Genomic DNA, 20,923 nt, shown 5'->3' on the forward strand with positions numbered 1-20,923 from the left:
TATGATGATAATTGTCATGCCCAAAATTCTTGGAAAAAACACACCAACAATTTTTCTTTAAAAAAACAAAACAATGACTAAGGTTATAACATACTAGCATAGAAGGCATTTTAGAAAGATAACAACAAGGTAAGTTGAGTTCGAGTCACAAGGTTGCACTATTAGTTTACTAGAGTTTTGGGGTTTCAATTTTGATTAAAATATTTATTAGGGTAAGGGTAAGTTGAAGTACCCATAATAGAGTTTTTTATTATTTTGAGGTTTTGGGAAACAATTGAATTTTTTATTATATTTCAAAAGGATGTAGAGCCAATTTTCTAACACATTGTACAGGGTCAAAATCCTAAGTTGTAATGGTACAAGAACACTTAGTTTGGGTTGAATAAGTCAATCAATTAAACATCACATTTAAATTACTAGGGTATGATGTCAAGTTCAAATGCATTTAGGGTTTCCAAGTTCCTAAGTTGACTATTATACTATCCCTTATAACATTATACTAGGTCAATCTTTGGGAGAATCTAATTTTGCATTTAAAGGTTAATCTATCATAATATACTAATACTTAATTCTGCATATTATCATAACCTATTTAGAACTAATTAAAAAAATTAAATATTCATCATTAAATCCTTTACAAAATACACTTTATCTTTCAAACATGATCCTATACAACTATTAAGTAAATTATGCAAGATCTTTTAAATTACCACTTTTCATCCTAGACATAATAAATTCTAACTAGATAAAACCCATAATGAATTGCATAACATTTGTATTAAACCACTACTAAACTAATTACTTAATAAAATAATAAATATTTCAAGACAATACTCTATCATAAATTAAAACCTTAATCATATACTTGCTTCCTAACTATAATCTCCAAACTTGCTATACTCAACCTTCTTAGCCAATACTAGAGCATATTAAAGTAACCTTTATATAATAATTCTACAATGTAAAAATATATCAATGAAATAAAACATATAAAAATACTCCTAATATAACCATACGAACACTATCATCTAATCCCTAACTATTCATTACCAAGCCTAATAAAAACACTATCTAAAAACACTTTATTAACCTTAATAATCCTAAACATACACTAACCTCTAGTTATATGCACTTAATATACTAACTTTATTATTCACGCACTATCTATACTACATTAAAAAATTATAAAACCTTGACCCATGCCTTGGAAGCACTCTCCAAGGTCTGACATGTCCTCCAAGTGCAAAATACCCTACCCAAGGATGATGTGCATGTCCCATGCTTAGAAGTACAGCCAAGACAAGGAGGTACATGCATGGACTTTGGGAAAGATTGAGAGGGAGTTATAATTGTTGACTTTACTCCCCACATGTATAGCAATGTGGGTATGAGTACTGAAGTGAGATCCCAACTTAAGGAGAAGGCATCATCTATGGTGCACCATATATGCACCAATTTTTAAGAAAATATAAAATACCTTTTGTGTTTAACACTGGCTATAGGTGCATATAAGTTTCCCCATAGCCACTGGCCAAGAAGAAGGGATGGTGATGTCAACACTTGGGATGTGTTGAAAAAAAAAGCCAAGGAGGTAGGTGAGTGACCCAAGATAGGGGTTACAACTTGCACGGAGGGAGAGAGGTGATTAATGTTTGGTATCCCATTTCTTTATTAATATTACCTTGCACAACACTCACTGAGGAGGGTAAAAAGGTGAGGTTTAAGGTAGAATTTAGTTTTACTTTTTATGTTTTATTTTCTTGTCCATACAACAACAAAAGGGTTGTATGGGTTTTCAAGGAGGAGTGAGGTTGTGGGATGTGAGCTCCATGTGGGTCACAACCCCATCCTCAACTTAATCCATTTCCCCTCTTTATTATCTTATTTTGATGATGAATTTATTAGAAGGGATATTTTATCCACCTCATGCATTTATGTCCCACTTAGTATTTAGGTTCAAAATATATGTTTGAATTTTGAAAGGGGATCTTTAAAAGGATATTCTTTGTTTCTCTTTTGAGGACAATAATATTATCCATACATTTCTAGAGAGAAAATGTATCCTCCCAAAAAATGTATGAAGAATATTCATGTTGGGAAATTTTATGAATTTTACTTATTTCCTTTCCTAGTGACTATTAGTATGAACTTTTAGATCAGGTAAGTATTAAGAAAGCATAAGGATAGTAAAATTTGATATGCACAATTCAATTTTCAAGGGCTTAGATAATCATTTTAATAACTTAGGAAAACTATGGATTAAATGTATTAGTTCTTCTAGGTCTTCTTGCACTTAGAGATTTATTAAGTGGGTCTATTCCACCAAATTTAAAATGAAAAATAAAATACATGCATTAAAATGAGCATTGGATTAGTCAAGAACCATAGGGTTCTATCTATATTTGGATTCAATACCATTCTGCATGAACCATGAGCTTAATAATACCAATATTTCATTTTCATTGTTGAAATTCAAATTACAAGGAGATGAATGAAGATTAAAATAAACATGTAGCTATTGTGTTTTCCCATTACATTCAAAAACAAGAATTAATCATGAAACTACAAGGGATATGTTACACAATGAAGCCATGCATAATTCTTCATGGAATGCCTTTCTTTTATTAATAAATGTGAAATTTACAATATTGGATCCATTTCATAATCAAAATCAAGATATAATTCCTTCCTCGTTGGATAAATGTTAAAATACACAAGAGATTGAAATAATGAATAAATATCCCCACAAGGTGACTCAAGGAACATCATCAAAACTCCAAAACTAGGTTGCTCCATCAAGAACCTATCCAAGCAATCTATAAAATATATTGAACAACCATGGAGATCTCACCTCCCATTCTAAGCCTTGAAAGGCCACCCACCTAGCTAGGAGAACTAGTAACAAACTGAGTGACATTCATAATCCAAACACAATGAAATAACTCAACATACAATTCCCATCTAAGGTATGCACAACAAGTTTCATATTGAACTTATGACTATAGAGAAGATGAATTTTTCTAATTAGGAAAAGCCAATGAAGAACACAAATCATATGCCTCTTCCAAGGCTACCAAACCACATAAACTTCTATTTATTTCTCTCCTTATTTCCCCCAAAAGAATTAGTTTTGCATTAAAAAGAAAGGGCCCATAACACTTTGTTTTCTTCCTCTTCTCAACATGAGAGGAGACTCTACATTGACTTGGAGTCCAAATTAAACCTTCCCCCATACATGACCACTTCTTCCCTATCTGAGGCTGAGTAATGCCAACACACCCTTCATAGTTTCTCATACAAAGAAAAGAGAAAAACATATGAAATTAAGCAGATAACAACCCACAATACCTATCCCTCACATGATGCAAAACAAAAACATGATACAATATGCAAGACATTTACACATACAAGCAATGCATAATGAACATAACCATGTCAATGGAGAACCTACCTTCATAAAGGTTACGGGAAGATTAAGTTTTGAGAAGACCTAAATCCTCTCCTTCTTCCAATTCCAAACTTGAATTCTCTAAATGTAGAGAATGGGTGAACAACCCTCAACTCTTCCAAGGGACTCTAAATAGCCTCCAAACATATCTACCCAAAATATCAATAACTCTAATATTGACTTTAAGCCTCCTAGGGTCTTCCTAGTTGCCCCTATCATAAAGGAAACCTCGTAGAAGGAGTTTATCCTTGGGTAACCTTATGGAGATGATCCATTTTCACAACAAAGGGAAATTAGGATATTTTAGTGGTTGTAAATTTTGCTAGGAAGTTCTAGAAAGGTGGGAAATATTCCTAACCCATACACATACCACTTGGGCACTTGAATTACATTAATTTTGGCTTCTAGAATCAATGTATGACCTATACAAGTGGCTTAGAATATTTGATCTTCAAAAAACCTAAGGATGTAACCTTTACACTAAACCCTAATTAAGAGGAACTATTTTAGGTTACTAACTAATTAATCTTAGATTAATGGGTTACTCTACTAACCCTTAATTGACATGTTAGCACACATGCATATAACGAGTGTCAAGTGACACCATAATATTTACTTTTAAATAAAATTCAACACATCACAAAGTACAAAATGATACACATACATTTAGATTACGATATAATTTAAAAATTAGACAATGAGGTTCAAATCACTTTATTGGATTCAACCTTAGTATTATAGTTTTCACATAGGGTCAATTATTGATTCTCTGGTTAATTCCATGGTTAATTACCCTATGCAATCAATTCAAATATTAGTAGTTTGATAACATCACATTCATATATTGAAACCAAATTTACATAATCAAATTGATCAGAACATTATAACTTCATCTAAATAAACCTTTCCCATTTATGCAGATAGATTAACATCACTAATCTCATAATTGAATCATCATAACATATTCATTGGTTTGAATTAAAATGTTGAAATAATCATTGTAATGCATGCATATATCTAAATATCATAGGTATCATCAATAGAGCATACTGAACTATCTGAATGCATATAACCTAATCATCAAGGTACCATAAATAAACATCATTATCATAAGGTGAAACATATTATAACATAGTTAGTATGAATGAATATTCAAATAGTCAAACAATGTAGTCAGTCTCGAATCATGGGGTATCAAAACATAAATGTATCAACTAATCTCAATTTTGATTAGGAAACCTAAACCTTAAAATCATAATTCATATCCATCATCATAATCATATATGTCCATAACTTTGTATCACCTAGTTATGTAGATGTATCCTAGAGAACGCACATAATGTTTATAATTTAAACCATAATTTTGATTAACCAAATAACTCATCCCAATACAAAAGTATAACATCCTATACACAATAACCTAACAACCTTAACACATCACAATGTACTTATAATATTTAAAATTTAAGCTACTTAAGAGTACTTCTAGTTAGTTGATAATCTTTGTCTTTGATTTTCTAATGATTCAAAAGAGGGTAAGTATTAAGTTGTTTTATTGCAACAATCATCAAATCATTATATGTAAGATAGCCATAATTATCATAATGTCCTCTACATAGTTTCAAGAAATAACCATGACAATTTCTCATAACACCACATTGTTATGCTCATATATCCATTCAAATCTTGTATAAAGGGTTTAATAGGAAATTCATATTTAAATAAGTGAGAAGTGAGAAATAGCTAAGAAGATGTAGCAATATATGACTAAGAAGAAGATGAAAACAATTAGCTTACACATCCATGAAAGATAAAAAAAGACTTTCTTAATATTCAAGTGAAAATCCAAGCTAGAAGGAACCCTAAAATTTAAACTAGTATGAAAAGGTGAAATTGCAAGGGTTATATAAATATGTCCTATTTTTTTATCATCAAGCCTTATTAGGGACATCAAAAGATCATATAATTATCACTAGTGTAGACTATGAGGATATGAATATGATCTATATCAGATAGAATGTGGGAATCCAACCTATGCATCAAAGGCATATAGGTCAACATGAATAATAGTTAGATTCCATAAGTTTGATGTAGCAAGATTATGCTTGTATTAAGACATAAAATGTGAAGATGATCACAAGAACACACTTGAAAAATAGATAATGATGATATCTTGTAGATCCTAAGTATCAAGTGGGACATTAAAGAAGCTCAAGACAACCAAAATCAATAAGGTATACCCATAAGAAGAAAGAAAAAGAAAGCATGCTCCATTCCCTAGTCTTCTAGTCCATGACATCCTTGAAGGACTATTAGGGAGGGAACATTCATAAAATAAATCAACATAGACAACACACAAATAAAATAAAGCTAACAATTCTTAGCTAGTTTTTAGTGTTTAAGTGTGTGTGGAAGTCACATCACTATCTCTTTAGGACTCAAGTCTTCCAATGATAAATATCATAGACTATAGCCAAAGTATTTGATAAGTGTCAAGGAACACTTGATGTAATGGGGAAACTTTTCAAAAACACTTTTTAGTGAGAGTTTCCAAAGAAATATCTATGCAACAAAGAGACACATGATAAACTACATAGTTTGAGCCTATTAGACCTAGATGCAAGAGTCAATTACAAGATAGGAAAGGAAAAAGAAATATAAGATGAATGATGCATGGGCACAAAGAGAAATAGAGATAGACATAAGTAAAAGGGTCTCAAGTAGCATATGTTTCTAGGATTGATTAACTCTTAAGAAATATCACATCATTTTGTCCCAGTGTCTAGCAAGGTGAAGGGTATGATGGAGTAGAAAGGTTATATATAAGATGGATAAGAAATGATGAATGAATAAAATGAAAGTGATCCTAAAGGAATGACTCCTCAAGAATACCCAAGTGAAGATAGTAAAATAGCCATATGAAGCAAGTTGTGAGTAAGGAGTGGAAGCTAATGAGCAAGGTAACATATAGGATAAGAAATGGAAGCCAATAAGTGAGAATAACATATAGGATAAGAAGTGGAAACCAATAAGAAAGATAGCAGATGAGATAAGTAGTATAAGATAATAAGTGGGGTAACATATAGGATAGTGATATGTATTCATGAAATTGTATAGCCCAAAAGAGTGGACATGTCAAGAGGCCCATGAAATCCAATTTTTCATCTTTATTGTGACCAAGACCAAGTGGTTGAATGGATATGATTGTGAAAAGATAGAAAAATAAGAATGAAGATAGATATAAAGGTTATGAGTGAATGAGACACTACAGTAAGGAAGCTAATGGATAAGATAGCTAATTTGCAAGGATAGCTCAACATTGTCAATATCAAAGAGGAAAGAGGGAATATATAGATGAATTATGCATGGTGCCTATTTGCTAGGTTTTCATCATGGTACTTTTCCAATGTGCCACAAGAAGTGTTTTTCACCATAGGATTAATTTATTCCTCTTTACCAAGGTGTTGGTTAACAGGTTTTCACCATGGCACAATTTTTTTACTTTTTTCTATAAAGTTTTAGAATGAGTTCACACTTTTTTAATTTGGATAGTTCTCCTATTAGAAGGATAGGTCATGATAGGCCAAGACCATGGAAATGTATTCTCAAAGATTTTGATAGGATGATGGAAAGGAGATGATAGAGAAAATAAGGGTATATGGAAAACAATGTTTTAGGCTTTGGATGAGATAAATGGGATGGACTGCTAAAAGGTGAGAGGATAGTAAGTGGAAGGATAGTAGATATGGTATTGAAATGATTGTGCAAGAGTATAAGAAATAATGCACACACCTTGAAGGGTGATGAAATGATAGAGGAATCTTGGATGAAATAGATTGAGGTTTAGATGTATGAGGTGTTGGAGTTCCTTTTGAGAAGGAACACATTAGACCAATCTGGGCCTAATATTAGGAAGCATAAGACTGGGACAAGCCTAAATATCAACTAAATCCTATACTCAGAAGGAATAAATCTTAGCTCTGGGCCAACTTCAATAGAATCGCTAGGACTGCCTTCAATTTAGGCTCTATTGGGCCAAGGTGGGAAAACCTCAGGGATTGTTATAACTACTTCTATGATATTATTCTCTTCAAAACTATCCCCTATAACAAAAAGTGGGCAATGTTCTTTTATGATTTGCCAAAAAAATCCTTATCATAGTGGCTAAGTATAACTAAAAAGATATTGCAAACAAGTAACAACCAACAATTTTAGTTCTTCATTACATAAAATGGTAAATTGATTGTTTAAATTTTGTGTGTTTAACAACTATATGAATCATCATTTTGCAACTAAAATTAAATGACCAATGTCTTATCCATTGTTATATAGAGTGAAAATTAGCAACTCAAACCTATTTAATCAATTTGTAATTAAATCTATCAACAATGAGCTCCAAAATTCATTCTTACCATATCTTTCCTATAAACCCTAAACCTTATCACTTATAGGAAGCAATTACTTAATTCTTTCAATTAACAATAATTAGTAAGAGATACACAATTCATCCTAATTGAATTAAATTGAAAGAAACTTATCCATTTCAATCTCAAGATCATAGATATATAAGGAAGGATACAAAACTCAAAAACATAGATATGCAGGATTTCCTTTCTTGTATTGATTTCTCTTTGAAAAATGAATACAATACTGATAAAACTCAAAGTATATATTAGAACTAGAAAACTGATACTTGGTATTCACTATATTCTTACGTATACAAAATTGATTACATTCATATAATTACAAAAAACTAGACAAACTATAAAAAGTCATAAAACATGAAAACTCTACAAACTTTCGACCATCACTCCACATCTTGGTAATCCTTATATAGAGGATTGCAATAGGCTTTAGATGGGAGGGAAGGTTTCAAAAACTATCTGGTAAAAAATAAAAGGCAAAAACCTTTGAGATATTAGATTAATACATTCTTTTGCAATTGGAGAGTTTATAGGAAAGTGGGTGCAAAAAGTAGATGACATTTATGGCAAGAATCTTTACTTTAACTATTTTTTCCTCTTCCATCTCCTTCTTTCTTCTTGTAGCAACCTCCTTGTTGTCTTTATCTAATCATCCTCTTGGGATGGTAGAGATTTAATGTCTTCTATTAATTCCCATATGACCAAATCTAAGTCTATCTCAGGCCAAGTGGCATCCCTAACTGCATTCAATTACTCATACATTTTTTCCACTTAGAATTAGTAATAGCTTTTACTTCACTTGAGACTTTACTCATATTTGATTCTATCCTAAAAATAAAATCAATTAATTCATAGACAACACTTATATCTGTCTCATTATTACCATAGGCCAAAAACCTCAGATGTCTCAAAATATCTTCAAATGAAGAAAACCATTCCTGCCATTCCTTAAAATTCCCATTACTCTCTATAATACTAGGAATTAAATTTGGTATCCCTACAAAAATTGTTTTCATTTTTCCTCTAATCAATTACAAATTTCCTATGAAAAACCCATGTAACTCCCTTACCCTATTTATCATTTTTTTGGTATAAATAATTACTATCTTGGGTAAATCATTTTTCTAGGTATTAGAGGGACCAAATTATCAAAAAATTGAGCATATGGCCTCCAAGTTGTGAATAGAGGGGATAAAACATCTAGTGCCTTTGAGCACTTGTATTCAGATCCTTGTAGGCTAATGTAACTATTGTGGACAATTTGTGAAAGAATGTGTAGGGCATCAATTTTGTGCATAAGGAAATTTTGTATTATCTTTATTTCTACCACCTTAGCACCATCCCACTCATTAATATCCATGTGTTGGGCTTCTCCCACAACTACAATGTTAGCTTTAGTTTTGAGCTTCATGGTCCTTAACCTCAATAACAAGTCTATTCACAACCCTTAGGTTCCTTATCTCATCTTCCATGTCAGCTATATTCTTCTCTAGGGCATATGTCCTCTTCAACTCTTCTTCATATTTTTGTCTAGAATCAATTCATATGATATAAGTTGTGTACAATTGTTCTTGCAATGCATTCATCTTTCTTTTCCCCATTAATGATGTTGTACTCACCAAATTGTGGATTTGGTCACTAGATACAATGGAGACATTCCAAAAAATGACATTTCCCTAGGAGAACTCCTTTATCTCCATGAGATTTGGCCTATTATCATCTGAAGCCATGCTCCATATTGTCATTGTTTTGCTATCTATATTAAATCTAGAGCCTTGTTGCTCACTAGTGATATTAGCCTCTTCAAAAGAGACTAATCTTTCTTATTTTCTGATTTGATCCAACATGAAAGAGGATCTAAGTTCCCAACATGGAAAAAGAAACATTTTTCTTCTCGTTACTAATTCTCTTACTTCCTCAACTATGAGATTCTCACTATTTGGATCATACTCCTGCAACTTTTGCACTAAATCCACAATTTTCTTAGGTGAATCTCTAGGTTACAACTGAAGGGTAAGTTCATTTTGTTTCACCTTATAAAGGAATGAATTAAATTCATTAGAATTTATAAATTTATCATCCTTTGTGAACTCTTCTACCTAAATTATTCTTTCATCCAATATTTGAATCTACAATTCAGCCATGTTGGGGATCTTCTCATGCTCTCTTGCTTGTTTGATTAAAAAATTGTGTCTATTGGTATCAAAGAATTTTGATCCCTAAGGCATGATTTGTAGTACCTTTCCTCTAACCTTATCAGGTATATGAATCATCTTTTGTTTATTCTTTCTCCTCGCCCATGAAGATCTCTCTAGTTGATCATCCCCAACCTCTATAGTTATACCATCCTCCTACTAAGGAGATGGGGTTTTTGCTCTATCTCTAAACTTTGTAGGAACTTGTGTCATTAATTCATCAAAAATTGTCTAGGCACTTATTGTACCTATCAAGGTATGGCACATCATGGTGAAAACCCTTGAATGATGTGTTTTCTTCCCTTATGGCTTCTTCCATCTTTATTATAATAGGTTCTAGCTGGGGTAGATGGAAGTTTAAATTTTGATAAACACTGATCTACTTATTCTATGGAATCCTTCCCTATTAGAAAATCACCTATCATTGTGTTTCTAGCTACAAAAGAGCCTTTCCGAATAGTAGGGCCTAAATCTCTCTATTCATCATTAGTAATTGCCAAAATAATTCTTACTAGCCTAATCTATTAGGTACATGTCTAGGTAATACAAGAGGAGGTTGAGGACATCCAAATACTCTGATAATTGAAAAGTTTTCAAATTTAAAAAAACTTGCCCAATCATGGCTAAGTACCCTATCCTTTATTTGGGTAGGTAGATGGTCTAATTAATAGCCTTGCTCCCTTAGGTACTCTTTCATTTATATCCATTAACATATTCATGATTAGAAATACAAAATCATTATAGAAAAAATAGTACTAGCATAGGGGTAAAACCTTTTCCAAAAGTGAGTCCATAATTTTATAGGTCGGGTTTCTTCATTCTCCTCATTGGCCTTGATAAAGCCTACATTGATGTGCCCTATATTCTTGAAAAGGATAATGTGTATCAATAGTAAATAATGAAAAAACCTAAAATTTCCCATGTCTCCCTTCTGAGCTGCCTCAATTTCTTCATGCATCCTATTAATGATGTATTCCACAAAGTCATAATAGACATTATGATTTGGATCTTGGATATCCAATGCCATTATATATTCATAGCCTAGGGCATTCATGGTGCCATAAACTCCTAGTGCCTTTCCAATCCCATAGATGATATATCTGAAATATTTGTAGAATAATTCTAATGCATTAGTTCCCCTACCTTCTTAGAAAACTCCCCTATTTCCTTCTTTGATTTGGGAATGTGCCTCCTCATGACAGTTCCAATGCAAAAACTCTTAGAACTCTTGAAGGTCTTGTTCATTTTTTCTTTCTCAATTTTCTTTGTGAGAGGTCCTCCTAGGTCAAAAACTTTAGCAAAGGTCTCCCTATACAATCTACATAGGACACTCCTATCCTTTCTATGGAAGGCCTTGGTTATTGGATTGTAAGACTTGATTAGTGCCTTCACTAAATCAACATCAACTTTCACCTCTAACACTATCAATTTTCCATGTTTTTTATCCAAGGGTTATAGATTGGAGATTTCGTATACCTATTCTAATAAAAATACCAAAATAATTCATTCTCGTTGGTCTTAGGTACAATGGTGTCCTTTTAGAAGGAGTATACATCTCTAAAGACATGGGAAATTAAAGTTTTCAAACATGAGAGGACCCTAGGAGAAAATACACCCTCCTCTGCATATAAAGTTGCCAATTTTGGCTTTGCCTACTCTATGGACTATGGAAATTCTTCCACATCAACCTGAACTATTATCTTTCCTTCTTCCTATGCCATCTTCACTGCAACTAAAGATTTTGGAACAATATCTATCAATACTACCTCTGAGAACACTAAATTTTTTTGCAAATTCTTTGCACTCAAAGTTGTCTCTGAACTTATGCAAAATACTATAACTCAAGAATTTTTAATACCAACTTATTAATGGAGAGAATAAAAAAAAAGGGGCATTTATCCTTCTTAATGTCAATGTGCATGGGAAATCTCAAAAATTGTAAAAGTGTAGAGGAATGACATGTACAACTAGCCATTTAATTCTTTTATGCACCTTTTGATAGGACATAACCTTTAAAATCATAATGAAGCTTCTAAGAATCATTTATCACTGAACATTTATTCCTTACGACCCGATGACCATATCATCTAACGTATTTCCTCTTCTTTGTGATCTATCCTCTATTGTTGGCAACTAACCATGTGATCAAGAAATCATAGGTTTTGATCCTTTTTTTAACTTTAGTTATGTGGTCACTACCTCATGTTAACATCAAAACCTAACATTAGTGACCTTGCAATCACCTTTATTTCATGAAGTCATGGCCCCACACATGGTTACATATTTTAATCCTTTTCTCTTGAGATTGAGCAACCATCACATTCAAATTTAAATTCAACTACATCATGTGGTCACGATCAAATTTCCTTTTATACTTACTAACCAGGTGACTGAGTGATCAAGCCTTTCTAACCATCCTCTTTGGGTCACAAGTTACTTCTTTTACTAGTTAGCTCACATTGCAATACACAATTTAGTATTTCTTTAACCCTTTCACCTAGTCACAGTTAAACACTTAATTATTTACCTTACCTTGCAATCATGCAAATAAAAGAAATCCTTTTGAAACTGGGCCATTACCACATGTCATATTTTTGTTATATCACTATGAGTGAAAACCTTGCAACTTTGGATAGTGACATAAAGAGATCCATTGATTTCAATTTTGATCTATAGTGGAGACATTTTCTTTGAGACTTTACCTCAACTGGGTCCACTTGATAGTTGGTACCCTATCACTATCTCACTAAGATTAAAACACGTCTAGTTCTTATAATGAAAAAGTGACAACTTCTAATTTTATTTAATCTAATGGTCTTGAAAAAATACAAGGTTGATATCCATGCCAATACCCTTGCCCAATAAAAAAAATACCTTTATGCCACATCACTAGGTTCAATCCACGTGGTTGTGTTTCACACCTCCACAACCTAAACCCATGGTTTTGATCAAGTTTTAGTGATTCTGTGATCCATACAATTTGGCCTTTCATGATTCAAACCCAAGGTTAGAATAAAACCCATGCAAACTCACAATCAAAGACCGTTCACAAGTTCTTAAGCATCACCATACAACCATGGTCAACTATGAACTTTTGTTATCCAAGTGTTCAACCATGCAACCTGAGCAATCTCCCAATCATTGCCAAATTTTGGCATAACATATTACCGAGGTGATCATGAGATCAAAGCTATCTCAACTACTTGACTTGGTCGAGGTTAGTGAAAAAAAAAAACCATCAATCCACTACAACTTGGTGATCAAACGGAAAAACTTGCTTTGCCAGGTCATGCCATTTGTTTCTATAGCCAAATAGAGATCCTTGACCTTGTGACTAACCATAGTCACCCGGTTGCATACTTAAAACACATGAGCCTTCATTAGAAACAAGAAAGTTAACACAAAGCACCAAATTTTAGGTCTTTGAAAATTTAAATTTGAAGAGCATGGGCGTAAAAGCAAGGTTTTTCTTAGGGTAAATAATTTTCATGAAAATATTAGAGAAAACTTAGGTGCCTAACATAGTAATAAATTTAAAAATGAGAGTTTTGCTAGGGTATGAAAACACACTATAATTAATCCAAATTGCTTAATTAATTTAGAACAATTTTAACAACACAATTTGGACAAAAGGCCTGATGAAAAAGAGGGCTATCATGAGGTGGTAGGGTAATTTTGGAGGAAGATGGAGTTGAAGACTTCAAATATTTTGATGAATATGTTTGGAAGGAGACTTGGGAATACATATAGCTTTTGAGTTTTCTTTTCCTTTGAATTCTTTTGAACATGTTTCTTCAATGATGGATTTAGGAACCCATATTTTCTTTCATTTCACTTTTTGAATAGTGGACCTTTGTGGTTTCTTGAAAAAAATTTCTTTCCTTACATTCACATGTTGATTATATAGGACATAGTGATCTTCATTTGTAAATGGATTCTTGTGTTTATTCTTAATTTGATCATTCAAATTGCTTCCAAAAGACTTAGGATTTCTAGATGAATAAGGATGATATGGCAAGTTTAGATGGATAGATTGATGTGAAGCTTTCAAGGATATGTATCTTTGTTGATCTTGAGGTATAATAGGAGAAATAGATGATAAGATAAGAGTGGAAAATGTAGGAGATGAAGGAACATAAGACCTATCCCAATATAGATGGAAGGTTTGAATACTTTAGCTTAGATGGATAAGGACCAAGGATGGATTTGGAAGATGCAAAGGGATAGTAAGTAGGGATATCAAAATATTTAGAGTGAGAAACATAGCCAAGACCATCAATAGATTCATGAGTAGATTTTATCGGACCAAAATCTTTGATGAGAGAATTTGAAGCTTGAGCATTTTTTTAAAGTGAATATAGAGAAGTAGAACAAGAGGAATTACTTTGATCTTGACAAGTTTCTTTAGATAGCATAGGCATGGCAAGTTTCTCATAATTTTAACTAAGCTTAATGGGGATAGTTGAAGTGGTATCTTCATCATACTTGGGAGATGGAAAATACATAATAAATGTGACATCTTGAAGGAGATGAAAGGATGCTTGATCTTGATCTTTCATAGCATTCATATCTTTAGACTTTTGAGAGTCCTCTTGACATGGAAAAACTTATAAGGATAAGGAAGAATGTGAAATTTTCATGGTAGGATCTTGAAGATATAGTAAAGGACTAGTTCAAGTATTCATAATTGGCATAGAATCACATGAAATTTAGGATCTTTAGTCTTAGCAGCATGGAAATGGTTTTCAGCCAATTGTAGATTAGCTTGAGTTTCTTTTAGAGTTAGTCCTTGAGGGTATGCATAGTCCATATGGAAAGTATTAGGTTCTTTTTTTGATGGAGGCATGTTGGGAAGCTTTGAAGTTTAAGGAAGTTCATGTATGTTGGAAGAAATTAAGGGGTCAAGAAGACCATCACTAGACATAGGTTTATCAACATGATCTTGCTGAAGTGAAGTATCCTCATCACATGAGTCATTAGAGGTTCCAACATGAAAAATCACATCATCAATAAGTTCTTGGATTTTATCTTTAAAATCCATGCAATCTTTAGTTTTATGACCTTTATTTCTATGGTAATTGCAATAGTGATCATCATTCCAACATGGAGATTTTATCTCAGGTTCATAAGGTCTAGATTTGTATGGTAAAGTGATGCTATTGTTTTCAAATTAGGTCTTAAGAACCATATCATATGAATCTCACAAAGGGGTAAAAATTCTCTTGAATGTATGTCTAGGGTCTTCTTGTTGTTTCTCAAGTGTATAGCATGCATCCATGTTTTCATGATATTGGTCAAAGATAGGTCCATCATGAAATCTTGGCACATGCTCAAAGGAGGTATTACTTTATTTTTTTTTCAAGAGGTCTTTGGATATAAAAGATTATGATAAATATGTAGATGTTGAAGAAGATGACTCACATGTATGTAAAGATTTTAAGGGAAATTCATGTGAGGATGTCATTTTTTCTCTTATCCACTTTATAAGGTCACACTCTATACGCGTGATGGTCCTAGTGAATCTATGGTAAGAGGGATCAAATATCTTTTCTAGTTTTTCATATTTAGAATATAAGTCCAAAAATTTCTTAAGGTCATCAAGAAGTTTAAGGTCAAAAGGACTTAGTTGAGGTTCGGTAGAAAAAGATTTGAAACCCATTGTGAGAGATGGAAATTCAAGCATGAAGGAGACTAGAAGAATCTAATAAAGTGATGCAAGATAATTTGATGTCCAAACTAGAGAGTGGAGTGTTCACTTGTAAAAGGAATATAGCAATGAAAGAGTGACTTGTCAAGCAAAGTGTTTGAGTAATTTACAACACCACTGACTCAAGTGAAGAGCAAGGAAAGAAGCCAAATAGCCAAGTAGATGGATAAAGTGAGATCAAAAGTGAACCAATTTCCCAATCAAAGAGTGTAGTCAAGAGATCAAGGTAACCATTTCAAAAAAAAAGAAAGTCCCAGTATGCCAACATAGCCCATAATGATGGAAAATACCAAGGATGCTAAGACCAAAGATTCATTTTAAGCAATTTCAAACACTAGAGACATAGCAAAGAAAATTCAACTAATGAAACTCCCCCTAGTAAGAAACACAAGAAAGATGTTTACACTTGGAGTAAAATGTTTTTTTTTTGAGTTTTTTGTGTTTTTTAAGTTTTATGATTTTTTGAATAAAAATACACAATGAAATCATGCAAAAGGAATAAATACTCCTAGGGCTCAATTTGATGTATGTGTCCACTTTTGTTCAAAGTGGAGGAAGGTTTTAAACATTCAAGCACATCAAACATACCAACAACCTATTCAGGTTTCCACAAGGATGCACAAGGTCAACTAGGGGATGTCCTTGATACATGCAAGGTATGTGAGGCCCAAATCTATAAATGAAAGATAATACTATCAAACAATTGAGAGGAAATGGCAAACCAATATTCACTTTCACTTCCCAAAGGTATAAAGTTCTTTGGGACTTAAAGATTGAAAATATTTCTATTTCCAAGAGGTATGTCTATAGATTAAAGCCACACTATTTATACTCCCTTAGAATATGGGAGTTGAGTTCGTCCCCTAGAGTGATCACTTCTCTACGAAGGCCCCCTAAAAATAAAAATAAAGATCTCTTATTTATGTTATTCTCAAAAACCTTAACAAGGATACAAGAAGAAAACATAAATAAGAAAATGTTGGGGATTAAAAGACAAAGGGGTTGATTTTTAAGCCCAAATTCAAGTGTGAATGATTCATTTTAAACCCTTTTTCAATGTTAGGAAGAAACACCAAAAAAATTGACCAAAAGAAATAAATTATTTTACAATGAAAAATAAAAAAATGATCAATATTAACAATGGAAATAAAAAAGGTTTGGGATGGGTGCACCTTGATTTTATGCTTTCCAATTGTCTTCCTATTTTTTGCTCCTTTGACCTCCAAGTTGCCTTCACAAACTTAAATCAAGTGCATGAAATCATGAAGAAATAGGACAATTAAAATAAAATGCATTGAAATAGTTGATTCCATATAAAATAACAACTCATATCATGCATTGAACTTTGTGTAAATTAAGTGCAAGCTAACCACTAGAAGCTTTTTAAAATTTATTTTTTCTTTTGACCTAGTCAACAAAATTGTATTTGTATGCAAGGATTTTGACTCCAAAAATAAAAATGAAAAGAAGAGACCTATAGTGAAATTCAACAATATTTCCAAAAATGAAATAATTTTAGGGATATATCTTAATTTGTTCCATAGGGACCTATTTTAAAAAAATAGAATAGTTTTGATAAATTGACCTATGGAGCCATGATTTTGCATCTAAATATGAAACACAAAGAAGTAACTCTTAGTAGAATCAAGAGACCTTTCCAAAAATGTAATATTTTTTGAAAAAAATTATGATATGTGTCCCAAAATAAATTTTCATGAAAAATAATGAGAAAATTACAACTCACACAAAATGCTTCAAAAAATATGAATTTCAAACTGAGATAGGTCACTGATCCATCACCAATCTATCAAAAAAATCATATTTGAATACCAATTTGTTTGAGCTATATGATCAAGTCCTTCAAAACCTAGAGTTTTGGCCTTCAACTCAATCTACACAAGGGTTAGCCTTAAGACCAAAGTTAAAGCCTTACAAAACCACTTGATTAGAACCAATATGTTGCTGTAAAAAAATTAGGAATGAGAAAGACAGTATACTCAATTGGTAGGGCTAATTGGATTAAGCCTATTAGGTCCTCCTATATTATCTTCAAGTTTTATGTAACTTTGAGTAGTACCCATTGAACCATAAAATAAATGGAATGACACTAATCTATTTGAGTGCCAAGAAGAGTATTAGAAGATTGAGATCCTAGGTCATGGAAGACTTGTCATAGTAGTCCCTTTGGAAGTAGAAACTTTTTTGGTTAATAGGGTTGTGTAAGGTCTTCAACCTGGTGGAAAGTGAAATTCTTGGCTCTCATAATGAGCATGTAAAACCTAGTGCATGTGAGACCTAGTGAACTACTTGACTGTAATAGACCTTTTGAACTCAATGAAAACATCTATTTAGGCCCAAAGTGCTTTGAAAAAATTTTCTTCCCCTAGATTGAAGAAAAAAATAACAAACAAACTAGGGTTTGTGTCTCCAAATCGTGGCTTTAAAAAACCTTTAGCCAAGAAGTAGTAGGGAGGCTTTGATACCATATAGAAGTTGATGAAAGACAACTTCATAATGCACCAAGATCACCTGCATGAAAATAACCTGCTTAAGAGAAACTTAAGAAGGAAGGGTGAAGCTTGGAGAAACTAAATAGACTAGGAGAGAAAATATTGCAACAATGAAAAATGTATTATTGTACAATATTGATATGCAAAAAGATATGAAATTACTATAGGAAAGCCCAAATATAAAGGCCTCTAGGAAGCTTTTAGAACAAGCTAAAAAGTCCTAGGAGATAAGGTTGACAACTAAGCATATGTCCACAAAAGGTGGAACATCCTCAATCAAGTTGAGAAGATAAGTATGACTTAGATGGTAACAAACTCTCATGTTGTCAAAAAATCCTAGACTACAACTAGTAAATAAATGCATTAACCTAAGAAAACTTAGGTAAAAGTGTAAATAATAATTATTTACTCTAACACCACAAACTCTCCTTTTTCATCCAAGTGAACTCGGTAGACACTGTCTTCTAAACTAGGTAAACTTTGGAATGCTCGGCAGACACAGGAAACTATCTTCAATAATTGAGTGAGCTCAACATACACTAACTCGCAATGATATGCCATTTTTCATAATGTCAAAGATAATACACAATTAATCAATTGTTTCCAACAATTAGGTGAATCCAACATGCAAAGAAAACTCAATTTGGGGGAGATAGAATGGAGAAAATAAGATATATGGATTTGTCTTGCAAAAGAGTTTGTTATAAATAATTAAAATAATTTATGTGAGATCCTAATAAGGATCATCACACATGCAAACATATATAATATATCAATATAATAAATCACCAAGTACTGAGTGTTCCTCTAATGTGAAGAGATTCACTTTCGAAAGATATGGAACTAGGCAAGTCTTCTTTCACTCTCCTCTTTTATTTTTAATTTTTCTTCTTCTTTCCTAGCCAAATCATATTTTTTCTTGAATTTTGTTTTTTTCAAACTTTTCAACTAAATTTTATTATATTTGGTTTCCACTCCCTTTAGTTTTACACTTAATGTTCTAGAGATCAAGATATTTTAAATGTGAAGAATACTTTCTTATTGTTTATGTCCATATGTAACTCATTAGTAGCTTTTGTAATTAATTTATCTTCCTTGTTGTATTACTTTGACAAATGTTTCCTATATTTCTTGTTAGAAATATACTTGGATTAAGTTTTAGATTTTAGGGATCACATCGATACTTCCTATCTTCTTCATAACTTTATACAAGGATGAAGGGGAAAAAATCCTTAATGTACCCATCGAACAAGATTACCCATGCCGTCTTGGAAATTTTAGAAATCTTAGATAAAATCTTTTCAAGTTCTATCATATAATCCTACGTTGTATCATATTGTTTCAACTATATCATTTTCCTAAAGTGTATCTCAGTATCTTTTATTTTTCAAATATCTTAATGATTTTATTAGTAAATTTTCATATATACTAATAGATCAATGATGTGAGGCAATAAATCCTTGGTATCATCACTCGTGTGCAGTCCATCCAACTTTAAATTGGAAAACTTGATTTTCTTGTTTTCAACTATAGGTCTAGGAGCTTTGTGATATTCCAACTTTTGAACCCATGCTCTAGGAGCACAAATATGACTAAAAACTATTACAAAATTCATAAAAATGAAGCCAACCCATGAAAAATCCTCACATCACCTACTAATTTGGGATTTAATCAATTAAGGATGGACTCTACTTAAGAAGGATACTTTGTGATAAACCCAAGATATACTAGTTAAATTTTAAGAAACTCACTATTTTCCAAGTTGATGATAAACCTTTCTTGATGAATCTTCTTTATCTAACCATGTCCAAGTCAATGTATGATCAATGCCAACTAGGAGATAAATATGTATGAGGCCTCTACAAAAATCACAATATTACTTGCAAAAGAAGTGGACAAAGAAGCCAAAGCATTTGGTAACTATGAATTGGCCAAATAAAAAATCACTATGGAGTTGTAGACTACCTCTATAATTAGGAAGAAGAAACACAAGCTTAAGAACCATTGGCACTGACACAAGGTTAGGGAGAGGATTAGCAAGAGGAGGAAACAAAAACTATTGAAGGTGCTGAGGGAGAAGAAGTTTAGGAAGCACCTATTCCTACTGACAAGAAGAAAAGTAAGAAAATAACACCTCTAATGACAAAACCAAAGAAGGTTGCAAAATGTAGCCAACCCAAACCAACAACACTTATCACAAGGGCTAATAAAAATCACTGCATAGAAGGCTAAATAGGTAGCCAAGCCTAAAGAGCTAGAAGGCGGACCGCATAAAAGACCAAGAAGAAAGTATGTTTCTTAGGCTGAACCTAATGAGGAGAAGATTGAATCTAATGACAACAACCAATTCCAAGTGGTGAGTCATAATTCCTCCTCAGATCTAGATACTTTATGTGAGAACATTAGAAACAATGCTAATTTGTCAGGTTTCTCTCACATTGAATTTGATAACCTTGGAAATATTGAGAATAATCAAGTAGAGGAGGCAATATATGCCATGATGGCTACTTTTTAAAAAGCTTCTCTAGAAATTGCCAACTCTATACCTAAGAGCTTATATGACTGAGTTGAGTAGAAATGACATTATTGTTTAGACACAAAGAAGCAAATTAGGGAGACAATCCTCACTCAAGTTATGC

Source organism: Cupressus sempervirens, chromosome 2 (assembly GCF_028749045.1).
Source record: "Cupressus sempervirens isolate cs-2001-9-10 chromosome 2, ASM2874904v1, whole genome shotgun sequence".
NCBI lineage: Eukaryota > Viridiplantae > Streptophyta > Pinopsida > Cupressales > Cupressaceae > Cupressus > Cupressus sempervirens.